General features: G+C 44.0%; 1 protein-coding gene across 1 annotated transcript in view; it reads right to left on the bottom strand.

Annotated features, from left to right (window-relative positions):
- Positions 1-16,598, bottom strand: part of Npas3 (neuronal PAS domain protein 3) — an 838,670-nt gene that overhangs the window by 280,508 nt on the left and 541,564 nt on the right.

Below are 16,598 nucleotides of genomic sequence, written 5' to 3'. Positions count from 1 at the left end.
CTGAATGGGAATACAGTACTTTGTAGCAACAACTGATTCCTGCAGAATATCGTGAGATACTTATCAGGCTGTTAAAGGAGACGTCAGTCTTTTGTCTGGATTGCCCTTGACACATCTTAAGGAAAAGTACCTAGACATTCTTTGTCTTGTGAAGAACCCTCAGACCTCTTAGGTCTAATGTAGGTTAAGTGCCCCACAGATCTCCCCAGAATAGAAAAGCACCTTGAAAACGGCGGCCTTGCTCGGAACAAATACAGTGAAAGCACACATTCCTACCATCCTGTTATTGGGAGAACGCGGCAGCAAAAGGCAGAAGCTTGGGACAATATTGGCTTTGCGCAGGAACATGTGGCAATTCTACCCTAAAACTTATCAAGATACAACAATAACCTCCACAAGCCCAACAAGGGTAAAATGTATAAAGGTAAATTACCACATTATCATCCAATTATCATTGCTTGTTTTGTCAAGGGTAAATGACTCTCCGGCAGCACTCATCCTCTGCTTATTGATTAGTGTGGACAGCACCAGTGCATTCCCCCACCCCTCGTCTACAGAGGCCCTGCCTGGCCTCCCACCATTGCTTCGATGATACTGACCATTTCGTCACACACGGCAAGCTGGCTGTGACTCCTGCCCACTTCTCAGCCAGTAAGTGGAGATGGATAAAATTATTTCAAAAATTATCACAGATGACTGGGCACTGTTTCCTCTTCCCGGATAATACAGGGGCGTCACTACTGTCACACTCGTGATGTGACTCAACTCTAAAACTCAAAGCAGCATTTATCACATCCCCTTTTCTTCTGTGCGTTTCATTCTCAACGGCATCACCTGACAGAGCTTCAGAAATCTCCTGAGGATAAACATTTCTGGCTTCACATTTTTCTTCCCACAGATAAATCACAGTAAACACAGTATTCTTATTTCATCACAGAATTGTAAAAACAAGGCAAGCCTCTCCTCAACAGATTAAACACAGCAACCAGACTCCAACAGGGAAGCGACACACACCAGCTGAGATTAAGAGCACATCTCCTCCAGAGAACTTCGTTGGCATGAACAATCCATAAGGGTCCTCTGTCCACTGCAATGGGCCTCCTCAAAGGCACGGAAACACACATCGCAGAGATACCTGCATGTTCCTGGTGGCAAGGGGAACAGGCAGGTAGTGACAGCTCCTAGCGCCAACCCTGACGGCCTCCAAATCTATAATCTGAAGCTGGCATTGGGCAGGCACGCTGGGAGTGCCAGGGTTTACACATCACTCCAGTAACTCGTGCAACCAAACCTTGGTGAAAAGGACCGTAAAGAGATGCAGGAGGCAGTTACAGAGGCCTCAGATTTGAATGGGGCTCCACCATGGCTATCCTCCAGCCCAATGGTGAAGTCTGGGGGGATTTAACTTCCAGGACCATTGGCAGGCAGCAGGTGAAAACGAAGCCCTAAGAAGATGAGCATGGCAGGTGCCCAGGAGAGTGAGGGAAGCAGAGGGGATGTGGGCGCAGTAGAAGAGAACAAAAAGAGACATAAAGCTGAAAATTCCGAGACGGTGGGATGGGGAAAGAGGCGAGAAGTCGGCAAAGACGGATCAAACAGGAAGCTAGCACAAAAGAAGAGTCAAATCAAAGGATGCCGCGAGACTGTGGGACGCTGATAAATCTGAGCTACGAGAGTCAAGTGACTGGAAACTAACTGGTGCGACACTTCAACTCCGTCCCTTAAATTCTGTGGAGGATGTTACTTGTGCAGGGGACTGCGGATAACAAAAGACTGGGAGAGTAGTACAGGTAGGGAGTTAGGAAGTACCAAGTTGAGACCAAGAAGATATATAGGGTTTTATTCACTCATGCACTAATTCATACCCTTCTACACACATCCATACCATATTCAAATATATGTTTGAGAGTCAGCTGTTGGTTTAGCCCCTAAAACAATAAGCAAGACCGAGACTCAGCACTTCCTCTCCCATTTATCCTGCCGTGGTTGAGTAGATGGATACAGTAGAGTCTGTAACTGGTTGATCTACAGGGATGGGGGGCTGGAACTCTAATAATGGACCCTGACCCTGTTGACACTAGGCTAGGGATTTCAATCCTAAGTATTTCAGTAATTAGCTAGAGGTTAAAAAAAAATAAGTAGAGGAAGAAGAATGTATTTTAGGTCAGGAGAATTTCGTTTTTAGAAGACACATGGTGACACACAATATTGTTCAGGTTGTGTGTCACCATGTCTATATATACTACACGATATAAATAAGTATTTCCTCCCTTCCTCCTCCCTCCTCTCCTCATTGTGCTATGGCTAGAGCCCTGACACATGCTAGGCAAGTGTGCTCTGCTATTGAGCCACACTCCAAACCCAACATCGAGTAATTGGAAAGAGGAAAACCAGACCTACAGTTGAGTGAGAGCACTGCAACACAGCCACGTGGGTCTCTTTGCTGTTCATCTTTTGACTTGAAACCTTTGGTTGAACAAGGAGGGCTCAGTAGGTCAAGATGTGAGCTTCTATTTATTAATATACAAATACCTCCAATCCTAATGTCAGACTTAGTTACTCATCCTGAAAGTCAAAACCTTTCTTGCCCCCTCCCCTGTACAAGCAGGAAAACTGAATCCCAGCATCCTTACCCTGCCCATTCAAGTAGAGCCACTGATCCATTCCCTCAAGCTTTGCCTTTCCTCTATCTACGCCCTGGACCTCAGCATCAGTGTTTGAGCAATGCAACTGGAAACCTCTCATCTCAGCAAAGCTCCAACTTGGTCCACTGAATCCTCTTAGCATACTTGTACTGAATATATGATGAGTTTATTAGGATTTGATATGCCATGTCATTGAAGCGTTCTCCAGCCACTAAATTTAGTACTCCCCATGTGAGTGATAACATCTTAGCCACCAGCCAGGAATTGTGCCATCTTGTTATTCTTTATAAGTCTCTGGGACATGGTGAATGTTTGACAGTTACCTGGGGCTGGCAGGATGATACCCATATTGTGTAGGGGGGCAGTGTATGGTGGGGGGGGAGCACAGGATTTGGAATCTGATTTATTCCACATCTTAGACCTTTACTGACACCCACTGTGTACCAGGTGCTATATTACATGTTAGGAATGGAGAGGTCAACGAAAAACAGCCTCTCTATGTAATGGGTGCTCACAGTAAGATCGGAATGAGGACAGGATGGGACAATCTGTAAATATATATTGCTGATATAATATGGTACATGTTCTTAGATCCTTGAGCTCAATGAGTCTCTGAAAAAAAAATGAAGGCAGCTCCTTTCCTGTCTAGTACATCATGGGTGGATAGATGGATACTGTTGAGACCACGTTCTATGAGATAGGATGGGAAAGATGAACACACAGGACTGATGTGCTTTAGCAAGAGCAAGAGACTGACAGAATGCTCCCCAAATGAATTGATGTCCGAGTTCCATGTTGAAGGACAGAATGGACAGAATAAGACAAGGCTCTGAAGCATGAAATAGCAAGATAGCCACAGGAAACTTCCTCTGCTCCAAGCTCCCTCCCCAGCGGCATTGACAGGCAACTCCCTCATACTCTGGATTCTGTAACTACAGCATACTCCAAAGAGCCAGTGAACTTGCTCAAAAGAAGGTGATGTTGTAAATTCAAAGCATGGTACAAGCTTAATATATACCATGGTTATACTAGAACAGTTTTTTGGTGAACTTGAAGACATCTTTAAAGAATTTGAGCCTGTTTTCTAGAAGACTATTGGTCTCTGTTTGAGGAAAAGTTAAGGGAGAAGGCATTGGAAATACAGAGGAAACATGTCAAGTACAATGACATCATTTAGAAGCTGGCCAATAAGAAGACCATGATGATGTTGGTGTTTGTTCTCCCCAAATAACCTGAGGATTTGAGTGAATACATGAAGTCAACAGCAAGAACCCGATCCAAGCAGCCACCAGCAAGGTCAGACCTGTTGACTATTTGTTCGCTGTTCTATCCAACACAGCCTTGTCTCTTGTCACTTGTCTCGGCAGATGGCAAACTGAATGGTTCCACGCAGGAGACCGAGATCCGAGTATGGGAAACAGACACAGATTTTCCTCAGTCACTGAGCAATCAACCTACCCACTCCTCACTCTGTAAAAGCCCCAGTGTTTAGGCAGTGCATGGCAAATTTCAGGGTCTACAAGAATCTTGCAGGGAAGCTGTCACGACCATCTTTCTGCTGACCACCACCATCACACTATTTTACCAGGATTATTGAAAGCTCGCCATGTGTTGAGATCCATCCTAAGAGCTTCAAATTTGTGTGCAGCTAATAAGCACAACCACTCTATGAGGTACTTAGCATCACTAGGACATTGTACAGGTAAGGAAACTGAGGCTTGGAAGGTTCTAGAACTTGCCCCAGGTCATGCATCTCTTTGCTGGTAGAGCTGAGTCAAGATCTAGATAACTGGACTTCCAGCTCTCCATACCAGGCTTATACTTCATTTCCACCAGAGGAAAGGACTAGGTGGCTCTCATCTCACCCACATCATTCACTTTCCATTGGGAGGCTGGGGGAGAGGGGAAACTACGGATTCAGCAAGTGGTAGAAAAATAAAGGCAGACCAAGAGAAAGCACTTCTCTCCTTTTTGAATCCAGAAGGTTCTTTTGAACCCATCTCTGAAAGAAAAGCAGAGGAACTTAACCAAAAGAGTGTCTACCTCTCTTTTAATAGCTAGCTCACATTCTCATTTAAGATCAGAGGAGAGTTAAACACACGAGGTCTGAATATGAAAGACAGTTACAGTGTTGCCACTGGTTGCTGTGATTAGCTATTTAACTGTAGATATGGGTGCTTGACTTTAGTGTCCTCATCTGTGAAATGGGCTTGAGAAATAGCTATGGAGCCAAGCAAAGATGCCTGAGGGATAAGAGTGTAAGTACCTGTGCTGTGGCATTCTGCTTCACAGTAAATGGCAAACAGAAAGTAGCCATTATGGTCACTCAGAGTTGTGCTTAGCACATAGTCATGAATCATGGCTACTCCTAAGCAGTAACATTCTTACTGGGCTGTGAGAGTGTTCCAGGCTATGTGAACAGATCACAAGTGCAGGACCCATGAAGAACAATAAACCACTAGAAGGTTTCTAGAAGATGACCTTACATGCAAACTAAATGGTCAAGACATGAGAACAGGGCTTAAAAAATATGGCAATGTGTTCTTGAGTTGGAGGAATGGTCTAATGCAGGGATGGCAGATGTCGCTGATGGACCAAATGGTAAATAGTTTATACTTCAGTGGGACATACGGTTTGCCCAGTTACTCATCTCTGCAGCCTCGATGATGCTTTAAGCAATGGGTGGGAGCTGATAAAATTTTATTCAGGAGAATAACAGGCCTCCAGTCTGACAGAAGCTCTTCAACTTAATACTAAGACCTGGGAATAATTTACATATAATATTACATACACACATATAATATACACATCATACACATACTACTCACATATATGTATGTGCATGTTGTATGATAAAGACTTTTTCTGGGGAGATGGTACATGTCTACTCACCATAGATAGGGAGCTGATAACAGACCAAAGTACAAAACCCACCTAAGTCCAACTTGGAGAGCTAAACAATTTTATTGGGGTCACTTATAGAAGCAGAAATGACTCAAAGACAGCTGTGTCACCAGAGTCCTCCCCAATATGGATGACAGTGCATAAAAGCTGGAAACCTAGCGCACTCTGCACAGCCTGCAGGCAGCTCACAAGCTGGAGAGGGTCCCTGACAGGTGACTCTGTTGGTCTAAAACCTCTTCCAGGAAGCTCCTCTGGTCTCTGCTTCTTTTAGGCAGTGGATCTGGTCTCAGAGTCTTCTTCACAGCTCAGTTTGTCTGAGAGTGACTCTTGGAAGATTTATTGTTTACTTTTGGGAGGGAGGGGGCCTAGTGAATCTGGTCAGTTTCAGGAACTTCCTGGAGCTATTTTGAGTTGTTTATATTCTACAGGATGGAATGTTTCAATCTCTAGGAAACTGCTGCACAAGTGTTTATTATATAAAACATGTCCATTCAAAATCATTTCTAATGCCACGCTGATCCTATTTTACCGTTTTCCTGACTGAAAGGTGATAGAAAGAAGTTATAAGCAGGAAGCTAGAGATCCCGTATCATTTTTAATCATAATTTAGGAGTGTGAAGTAAGCACAGCAGTGATCACGTGTGTTGGTATGATCTCATACGTTACTGTGAAAAAAAAGTAAGAAGAATTGTCCTGATGAGACTGTCTCCTATGTGATACCCTATGTGATCTTTGGTAAATCATGATTTCTAAACCCCAGTTTCTTCTTGAGAAGTTGGAAATGGAACTAGACTAAATGGAAAATCTACCTTACACACACATATGATTCTAAAACACCAGACAGAAGGATGCCAACTCGTGGACACTCCCTGTTTCACACATGATTTCCTATAGATGGAATTCCTATTTCCAATATGTTGGCCTGCAAGCTCCCGGAATCTGCCCTGTCTCTGTCCCCCTAGCGCTGGGTAACAGGCATGTGTCTCCATGCCTGGCTTTGTATGTGGGTTCTGGGGACTCTAACTCAGGTCCTCATTCATGGATAGCAGGCACCTTTAGTCACTGAGCCCTCTCTCCAACCCCTGACCTTAGAACACCTTCAGTGGTACTGGGGGCTGAATGGAGTCAACTGGAACTGTCACAACTTTAATTAGATTTAAAAATGACTTTAATGTGTGATTTATCCAGGGGGTTTACAATAATCATATACTCACAGGGATGCCAGTCCAATCTTAAAGGTCCTCATAGTAGAGTAGCGACTATGTAGAACAAGGTACAAGAGGACCTTTCAGTCATCCAACAGAGCTTCATTTCATGATACAATTTGTTATTTTCATGTCATAATTTGAAATTTAATTTATTAAAATCTTGTGGAACTTCCATCAGGAGATTAAGGAAAACAAATTATTATCATCTCCTAGGAGACTTTGCCTGCTGATGAATTTTACTTATGCTTTTTAAAGAAAACATCCACTGAAAAAACAAGGTAAGTGGTCTGAACTACCAAAATAGTCTCAGAGAATAATAGTTGAGCAGGGACAACTGGTACCATTCTTACTTATGAATCAAACAACCTCACCCAGCTGAGTGTGGGAACTCAGCACCCTTCACGCCAATGAATTTAGTTCCAAAATGTTTCAAGTTAACGGGCTGCAGAGGCAACTGAGTGCCTAAGAACGCACACGCTCTATTTGAGAGGTTCAGAGGTTGGAGTCAGGGACAAAGGAAGAAGGGCAAGCAGCCCTGTGCCTGTGGCCATCACTTGGCCAGACACGGCTCCCCGTGGCATAAGCTGCCTCTACTTACCTTCAAGCTGCCCTGCCGCCCCTTGCCAATTCAATTACGAGCACTTCTCAGTGGGTCGGAGAAGAATGCAGACATGGGACACAAATATACGGCGTTCCTGTGCGTGAGTTCGTGTGCAACAGTGCAATCCCACCCCCAACTTGTTTCACTTGTGACCTAATCATCTCTCAAACCAGCCCCCCTGGAGATGTGAATTTATTAGGATGAAGAATTCTTAAACTATTACTCCTGGGCCTGGGACACACGCTTTGCATCAAGCCTGGGCATGCCAGATTTCTCGTCCAACCCATTTTCACAACCTCACACCTCTCAATCCTTCTCTCCCACCCCCCAGGAAAGAACACATTCACTGTAGCTAGTAAGAAGAGAGACCTTTCATAATAAAGCCCCTAAAAATGCAAAATGCGAAATTTTTTTCTTTGTCAGAAAACTCTGTAGCAAACTGGAAGGGCCCAGAGGAAGGTCATGCTTGTCCGTTCAGCTTCCATTTGCATACTCAACACTCTACCCACATGAACATAATCCTTCCTCCCTCCATCAGAAGGCAGAGGACACTAGTGGGAATGGGACACACTAGAATGATAGAAGAACTTGCTCTCTAATCCTGGCTTTCCTACTTAGCTGTGTGATCATGAGCAAGCTCCCCAACCACCCCTGCGCCCCCACCCCGCCCCAAGCTGCAATCCATTTGCGGGACTGGGGAGGAACGGGTACCAGGAGTATTAGGGGATTATGAGGGTGACGTCTTCTGCAATAACAGGCAGTTGTGAAAAACAGAAGAAATGGTAATGCCTGGCGCAGTGCTTGGCACAAAAACACTTAGCAGACGGTAGCACTTATTATTATATTATTATTATTATCATTTTATCTATTACTAGTGCTGCTAGTTTGATTGTCTTGTAACACATATTTTTTTTTAAAAAAAAAAAACTGTTTTGTAGCCCGTGTTGTCTATGGGTATGGTGTGTGGATATGACTATAAGGGTGTGTGTTCTCCTGCCTACATGTGCCATTGACAGAAGTAGGCACTTGGTGTCTTCTATCGCATGTTACCTTATTTCCTTGAGATAGAATCTCCCACTAGTCCTGAAGCTTACTATTTTTAGCAGGCCTGGCTGGCCAGCAAGCTCCCAGAATCCACCTGTCTCCGTTCCCATAGTGCTGGGTAACAGGCATGTGTAGACATGCCTTGCTTTTTATGTGGGTCCTGGGGATTCAAACTCAAGTCCTCATTCTTAGACAGCAAGAACTCTTGGTCACTGAGCCATCTCCCCAGCCCCTTGACTTAAAACATCTTAAAACTAATTAATCAGCAAGAAGGATACAGGAGACGGTATATATGTAGTGTCTAGTGCTCACTAGAATCCAAACAACCCAATGCCTCATAACCTTGACTCACCAAGAATAGAATAAAAAATATTTCTCAATTTAGTCTTAAATTGAGGTCAGGAATACTTAATCTAGCCTAGACCCTCTGCCTGGGTGTCTGTCTGATTGTCCTTCTGTCAGTAGTGAATGTTTGCTTCTTCTGAAAAATCTACTGCCTTCCAAATGGGAAAACAAACAAACAGACATATTCAAGCTAAAATCTTATTGTGCCAGAGGAAAAACATCAAAATTACAGACATACAGATCTAACGACCACCTTGCCAGGAAAACTGGCCCTGAAGCTCCTCTTCAAAACGTTGCGGAAACACCACCTAAAATATCAGTATCACAGAGCTGGATTTTTCTCTTATAAATAAAAGGGATCTGGATTAGATGTCGTTTAAGATTTTCCCTTCTTTATTATTCTCTAATAATATGTGTGAACACAGGTAGTTGCTTATATATGATTAATACATTGCTTTCTTTGCTACAGAGCCACGGTAAAAAACACAAGCGTCTTGTTTCTGCCCTTGTCACAGAAGAAACTAGAAGAGTATCCTTAGAGAGAGCAGTACTTAGAACACAGAGACGCATGCCAGGATGCAAACCCCGCATCAAAATGCTGCTAGAGTTCATAACTCAAATTCCTTTATCCGGGAGCTGCTTGGGGACCCCATTAAATTGTTTTCCACAAATGCCAAGAGGTTTGAATCATTTGTTATAACATTTGAGTCATTTATAAGATATTTTGATCCAGCAAATCTGGAAGAAGCTGTCTAAAGTAAAACACATGACTGATGTCAGTTTCTTCTTGCTCGGGATCAAAGCAGGGAGCACCATGGAGTCCCCCAGACCTTTCCTGGGTGTTGAAATGATTTCCTTACTTACAGGTATCGGCAGGAGAACACGCCGCGTCACACGCCACACCGACCTCCCTGGGAAAGAGATGTTCCACACACAGGATGTGAAAAAGTATTTTCAAACTCACAAAGCCAACTTGAACCTCTCGTTAAGAGCCATCGAAGAAACACAAGTTAGCACAGAAAAGAATTCTAAAGAATTCTTCCAGCTGGGGTGTGGTCATTGCGGCGGAGCAACCTTTCTGTCACCGGGGTGACGAAACACGCTGATGATAAAGACGGGTCCAAAATGAGTTGTGACATCAAGTGGCGTCACTCAGGTCACTGGTGGAAAACAGAATCGGGGCCTGCCATACCCAGACCCCTCAACTTGGAGTTTCTCAAATCAGAACTGGTGCCAGCAGCCTGGCTGTCCCAAGTCCTGCAGGTGATGTTGCATGTGAAGGGGAAGTATGCAAATCGCTGAAATAGAATCCTACACAGCACGATGTTTGTTCTCAAAAACAAAAATAAAAACAAAAATACCCCCCCAAAAAACCCAAAACATTAGTTTCAGCCCTTATTTTTGTAAACATAAGAGAAAGCAGTCTTGCTACAAGAGCATGCTTCAGATTCCTTGTCCCTTCTTAGGTCCTGAAGCATCATCATTTTTTGTCCCTCTAATTCTGGGCACACCTCTAACAGTGATCTGGACTCTTTCATTTCCTGTCTTTTTTTTTTTTTAGTGTACAAGGCTTGGTGGCCTGCTTCTGGCTGATGACACAGCAGCACACTGAGAATTCTGACAAAAATGTCACCAAACGCACCCTTTAAAAGAGATCTTCACGGGGGGCATGTCCTTTGATCTTGCTCAAATTTGGCCTTTTCCTTATTGATTAAATTGTAATTTCTCTAAAACAGCCTGTAATTGAATTATCCAGGGAAACCTGCCGAAAGGGATGAAAAGGGGGGGGGGGATAAAAATAGGAAGTTGTATAATTTACAATAGAAATGATTTGGTTGCTGAGGTTTTAATCAAATCAAATGGCATCGTAAAAGAACAGGTGATTGAATTACATGGAAAGATAATGCATGGGTCTGAAGCCTGGCGTGTCTGTGTGGAGTCTGTTGAATTCACAACTCAGATGGCCACTTCTCTCCTAAGAACAAAAGCTCTCAGGGGATCTCCCCCACTCAGGAGACCCAAATCCAGTGCAAAACAAACAAACACCTTCTTGAAGAAATGCAACACCAAATCATTCACTTCGTAATGGCTTAAAGCAGGACAGAAACCATCATGACTTGCCAGAGGTGTCCCCTAAGCAGGCACCTAATGAGAGGTCATGAGCCCCCATCCACGTGTCCAAGTCACCACTGAAAGACACAGAAGTAAAAATGCATATAATTATTTAATATACTGGGCAAGAACGATGTCTGAATCATCAATCAGTCTCCTGTGGATGCTCCGTTTCCTCCCAGTGCTCTAAATACTTAGGTACTCTACCTCTAACCATGTGTATATGGGGGTAGTTTTTCCAGTACATGCAGATTCTGAAGTACAACTCAGAATTTGTAATCTGTTCAAAACCTGAAAATCTCTAACTCTTTCCAACACATAGAAACTCCACCTCTTTCTTCCCTCGCTCATGGCCTTCAAACACAAACTAAGCCCTCTTAGTGCTCCACTCGGAATTATTTTGAGAAAATGAGCTCTTTATGACATAATGCTATTAGTCATGGCTATGAGACATTGGACGTCCTTTTCAAAGTTATTGTTGATACCTGGGCAAAGCCAGTGCTTTCCCCCTGGGAGCTGGAAGTGATTTTAATTTCTCGCTCTGGGGAGAAAGACAGAACTTTTGGCTACTGAACTTTGCAGAGACAACCTCTGAGTCATAGTGGTGATTGAGAAGGTAGTGGGAAGAAATAGAAGCCTTGAATTCCTTTCCTGGGGGTCTGCTTTTGATGGATGTGGAGGCCCCTAAAGGGTGGTGCAGACAAGGTTTAAGCAAACATGTTTTAGGGCACAGAGATTTTGAAAATTGAGTACCACTGTCCCCCCTGCTGTGCCTCATTTCAGAACCCACAGCTGTCATTAGCAGAGAACAAACTGCTTTTCCAACCGCACACACCGCAGCGCTCTGCTCCGGCTCGGGCTGGAAATTGCAGAACTCTTATGGAGGAGCATGTCCTGAGAGCTTGCTCCTTGTCAGAGCGTCTGATGTGTATTATCCTGGGGTGCGCTGGGGGGAGCAGAGGGGAGAAGTGTGTGCACACATAGGTGCAGGATATCACAAAGCTTGCACAGGGACTTCCAGGCATATGCGACGCTCCCCATTTAAAAAGTAAAGTCACAGGTTAACCCAGGGCTCACCATGACTCAGTCTCAGAGTGGAATTTGACTCAAAATAGACTCTGATCCTGACTGGTCACAGCCACAGATAGACAGGGTCCATTTATACACACCTCGCAGACATAGAGAGTCATATGCCCTGCGAGAGGTCATGGCTCCGTGGCAATGTTAAAGTCTCCAGATACAAGTTCAATGATCTTGCTACGAACCCAAAGACTGGTGAAGTAGATTCATTGTTTCTTCCTTCCAAGAGTTTGTTGAAGTCCAGGAAGCCCAGATGAGGGCTCTACCCCACAGATCTCAACTGAGACTCATCTATACACACAGTCTTCCCAGCACGATGTCTGCACAGAATCCCACACAACTATAAGCAGCTGTTCATCACAGCAAGGAAGAGCAGAGCATTGTAGGCATCAGTGAGATGGAAATCCACAGCTCAGTCATGGTTCTGTCCAACACCGGCTAACTGTCAAATCAGTGCAAGCCACCCATTGGCTTTGGGTACGCGGCTTTCTCATTTATAAGATGGAGGGAGGGAGGAAAAGAAAAGGAGCCAAACATTTGCCAGGGTCCCTTATAGCTAACACTTCTCACCCTTAGTGTAAAATGTAACAGGTCACATAGAACAAAGAATTGCCAGTGTAAGATGATTTGATGAAATAACACAGGGCAAATACTGTTAGTAACTAATAACAGTGAAACCATAATGCCAGTAGTACCACCTCCTTAAGGCTTCTGGGAGTCTTCACTTAGGCATAGGACATAGTCTCAGTGTAAACAGTCTGATAACCTGCTAAGGGTAAACTGAGCTAAATCTCACTTTTCCTGAAGACCGGCTGGCCACCGCACTCTCAGTCATTACCCAAACAGGGCCTATGTTCCCATGATAGAGACTCTGGGGCAGCTAAGAGCCCCTTCTGTTGAGGAGACGCGTGCCTAAGGACACACATGACATCTAAGTCCAGTTAGAGAAATGACAGCCGTTCTGGATTCCTACGCTCGCCCAGAAGCCTGGTTTCATCTAGAAGGGAATGCTTGCTCAACTATGGCACGGTTAAGAGAAGTCCAGGAAATGGTGTGGGTCATGAAAACATTCCAATTTCCCGTTCAAAAACCTTACACCCTTACAGAGGTTGGGAGAGCATATTTCTGCTGGTAGCTTTAAGCAGTTTAGGCATTTAGGAGTCCCTCTAAGGGGATGGAGAACCTCAGCCATTCTGTATCCGATTTAGTAGATGCCACTGACTTCCTGGATGCTAAGAATTCACCCTAGAGTTATTTGTACTTTTCAATAAAAGGAGAAGCTCCCCTCTGGAGACTTCCAGTTGCATATGACCTAAAGCAGTAGGCTGGAGAAACCTGGCCTCAGCAGCTTCTCCCCTCAACTGTATATCTTCTTGCTCAGTGTAACCCTGCACTAGCTTCTGGTACCCCCTATTTCAAACACAGCTCTAGGGGGGAACCCAGGCCTTACCTCTACAGCCACTTGGTAATATATCTGAACGTGATGATTTGCCACACAATTACAAGAACAGATATGGTTCTGTTGTGAATTAAGTGACGAGCACTGTGTGCAGCTGGATCCATTACCTGAGCAAATGGCTTATAAATTTCACCTTGCTCCTTCGGCTGGAAGGTTTCCCTGTTGGCTTTGCCATAACATGGGAAGCAGGGAATTTAACATAAGCTGCTGCTTCCCTGAGGGACAATAGGGATACTATTTGCTATGGAGACAAGGAGGCTGAATGAAATCACAGCAAACTTTCCCCTGGCCATCTGAGTGCTCCCATGGCAGTCCCCTGGCAGCATCTTCCGCCTCTTAGAGGCTTGAAGGAAAAGGGAGAAAAGGCTTCCTAGCTTTGCAGAGTGATACAGTCTCCCTGCATTCGCCAATCAAATCGAATACCCAAATCAGAAAAGGGGGAATGTTTATGTCATGAGCAAGAAGAGCCAACATACACCAGACGCTTTCCGTGTGAAAGAAGAAGCCAAAGGGAATCATCGGCACTGAGAAATCCGTTCTCTTGGAATAAATGTTGCTGCTTACTAGTCAAGAAATTTACCAAGAAAATGTCAAAAAAATGGAACTGGATCAGTGGAACCTTGTAAAATAAGAACTATCATCTTCCACTGTAGAAATATTCTAGAATGAAAGAGACTAGTCTAACACGAAATGGAAATTCCATGTGAAGCGTCTCCATTGGTGAGATGAAAGAATAACCCGCTCCTATTCAGAAAGACCAGCAATAGAGCTTGAGAGAACAGAAGGGGCAGGGGCAGACATCTTAATGATCAAAACAACCGAAAGTATTTATCTGATTTTATTGGCCACGATGAGCAGAAGTAAAATCCTCAATACTTGACTTTAATGACAGATTCTCTGAATTCCCACACAAGATGGCAGTCTAAGGTACTGCTTTCTAGTTCTAAGTGATCATAGACAGAGAGTGCTAAAATAGAAAGAAGACCAGCCCCATATTCTGTGGTGACTTCCCTCTATAGTCCTGAGCTGCATAATGACCTTTCACTCAAGGTCAGAGCACAGCTACAAAGGTGGGTCCAGGGGGCATAACGAAGGTGAAAGTTTCTACAGCTTAGTATTTTTCACGGTACCTTTCCTATGATATTTAGACATATTTAGATGCATATATATTTGCCACGGCATTACAATTGCCTGTGGTGCTCACAAGGGTAACTTACTGTCCAGGTGTGTTGTCTAGAAACAACAGCCCTACCATATATCCATATAGCTATACAATGTAGCCTGTAGCATACCCAGTAAGGTTATACCACCCAGTTCCTAACACTATATACTCTGATGATGGAACCATGCTTAAACCTCCCAGTAATACATTTCTCAGGGTGTTTCCTCATTGGCAAATGGCACGTGACTGATTAATTTCTGTCTTGGAACCAAAAACTTGATCTGTAGTTACAGTCTCCATTTGGGCTGACATCCCCCACCCTCACCCCCCAATACAGTAGAACTAGCCTTACATCTTTGGGTAGGAGAGGGTAAACCCACCACAGTTGTTCAGCTTGGACAAAGGGTATTGCACAGATGCATGACATTTCATGTGATAGGGAAAGACGGCATTTGATTATTCAAAAAAATTAAAATATAATTCCATTATTTTTCCCTGCTCCTCTCCTCCCTCCCACTTCTCCCATGGTCCCTTACGTAACTCTTCCTTCCAGTTTGAGTTTGCTGTTGACTTTGAAAGACAATAGCCAAGTGCAAAACGATGAACGGGGATCTGGAGAACGTGTGTACTTGTACAGGGATGACTGCTCAAAGCAGCAGGCGCTGGAAGAAGAACTGGGGTAGGAGGGAAAAGAGCTCAGAGGAGTCACGCGTCCTGCTCAGCACGGGAGTAAAGTTGAGAGATCGTCTTTCTAGGAAGTGAGTGACATGGACCTGCACAACAGGGCAGACAGCAAAGATTGGATAGCGCAGAATCATCAAGATACAAGACTAAGCGAAGCATAGCCCGAGGTGTCTGGCTGCTTACCACACACTGATATCTTTCCATAAAGCCAGCCTTTAATCATAGCAACACACAATCTGTAGCTTTGTTTAGTGGGGGAGAGCTGGTACGGAACAATGTCAGATGATGACGTTACAACCAGCATATGCTTGTTAACTTTTAGTGGAAAGTGTGTGATGCCGTAAAAGCAAACAAGCATGAAAGCAAAAGGCACCGTACATTAAGATTTCAAACACAAGGATCCGGCTTCCCTTTAATCCTTTTATGTGACCGCTTAGCATCGTTCATGTATATATGTGTGTGGCATCATCACTGACGGCAGACAGTCATGTGTAGTTATACACCCACACGTATGTATTTCTCTACCTTCTGTTCATTGATTCGAGTGTTTATTAAGCACCTTCCCTGTGTCAGGCTCTATTCTAGGATGGGGGATGGGGCAATAAATACAGACAAAACATCGGCCCTTATGAAGTCTCTACCAGCTGCAGAAAAATAGAAAATGGACAAATAAGTGGAGAAAATATAATGGCAAAAATAAAAGGGGGTATTGAGGAGGACCAGGCTGCCCAGCCAGGGGAGGAGCATATGAGATCCTAGTCCTGTAAGATGTCATCTGGTCAGAGGGTTTGAGGGATATAGGATGCAGAAGTCACTCACGTAGGGAGAGATAATATAAGTTCTTGGTGTATACCAACAGCCAGGAGGTCCAGTTGAAGACCCACAAGGCAATGGACAGGGGACAAAGTGAAGCCAGAGAGGCAGCAGACCAGAGAGGAGGCAGAGAGCATCCAGGAGACACCCTGGAAGCCAGTGGGCTCCAGGGCAGGTAACTACTTTATTTAACTGTGCACCCTTGACATTCAGGTGGTTTGAAAAGAAATTCACTACTTCAAAAGAATATTCTTCTGTTTTGAATAAATAAACACACAAATAAGACAAATATATCTTTCTGCATTGAGTATGGCTCAGTAATTTTTAATTGAATTTTTAGAAACTAATTTTTAACCCATACAACCAAAATTTCATTTGTGTGATAAGGGAGTGCAGATGGGCTCCTCAGGGATATGGAAATTGATCTCAGCACTGCTGAAGACCTTTAAGAACTCATATGTTCTTCCACCACAGGAGAATTTCTAGCAAGAGGGACTGTCTTCAAAAGTTTTTAGGGACTTGTCTGTAGGGTATCAAAGCA

This window comes from Peromyscus californicus, unplaced genomic scaffold (assembly GCF_007827085.1).
Source record: "Peromyscus californicus insignis strain IS unplaced genomic scaffold, ASM782708v3 Scaffold_15__1_contigs__length_86483966, whole genome shotgun sequence".
NCBI classification, from domain to species: Eukaryota; Metazoa; Chordata; class Mammalia; order Rodentia; family Cricetidae; genus Peromyscus; species Peromyscus californicus.
Note: the sequence above shows the minus strand (reverse complement) of the source record. Positions and strands in the feature narration are given on the sequence as shown.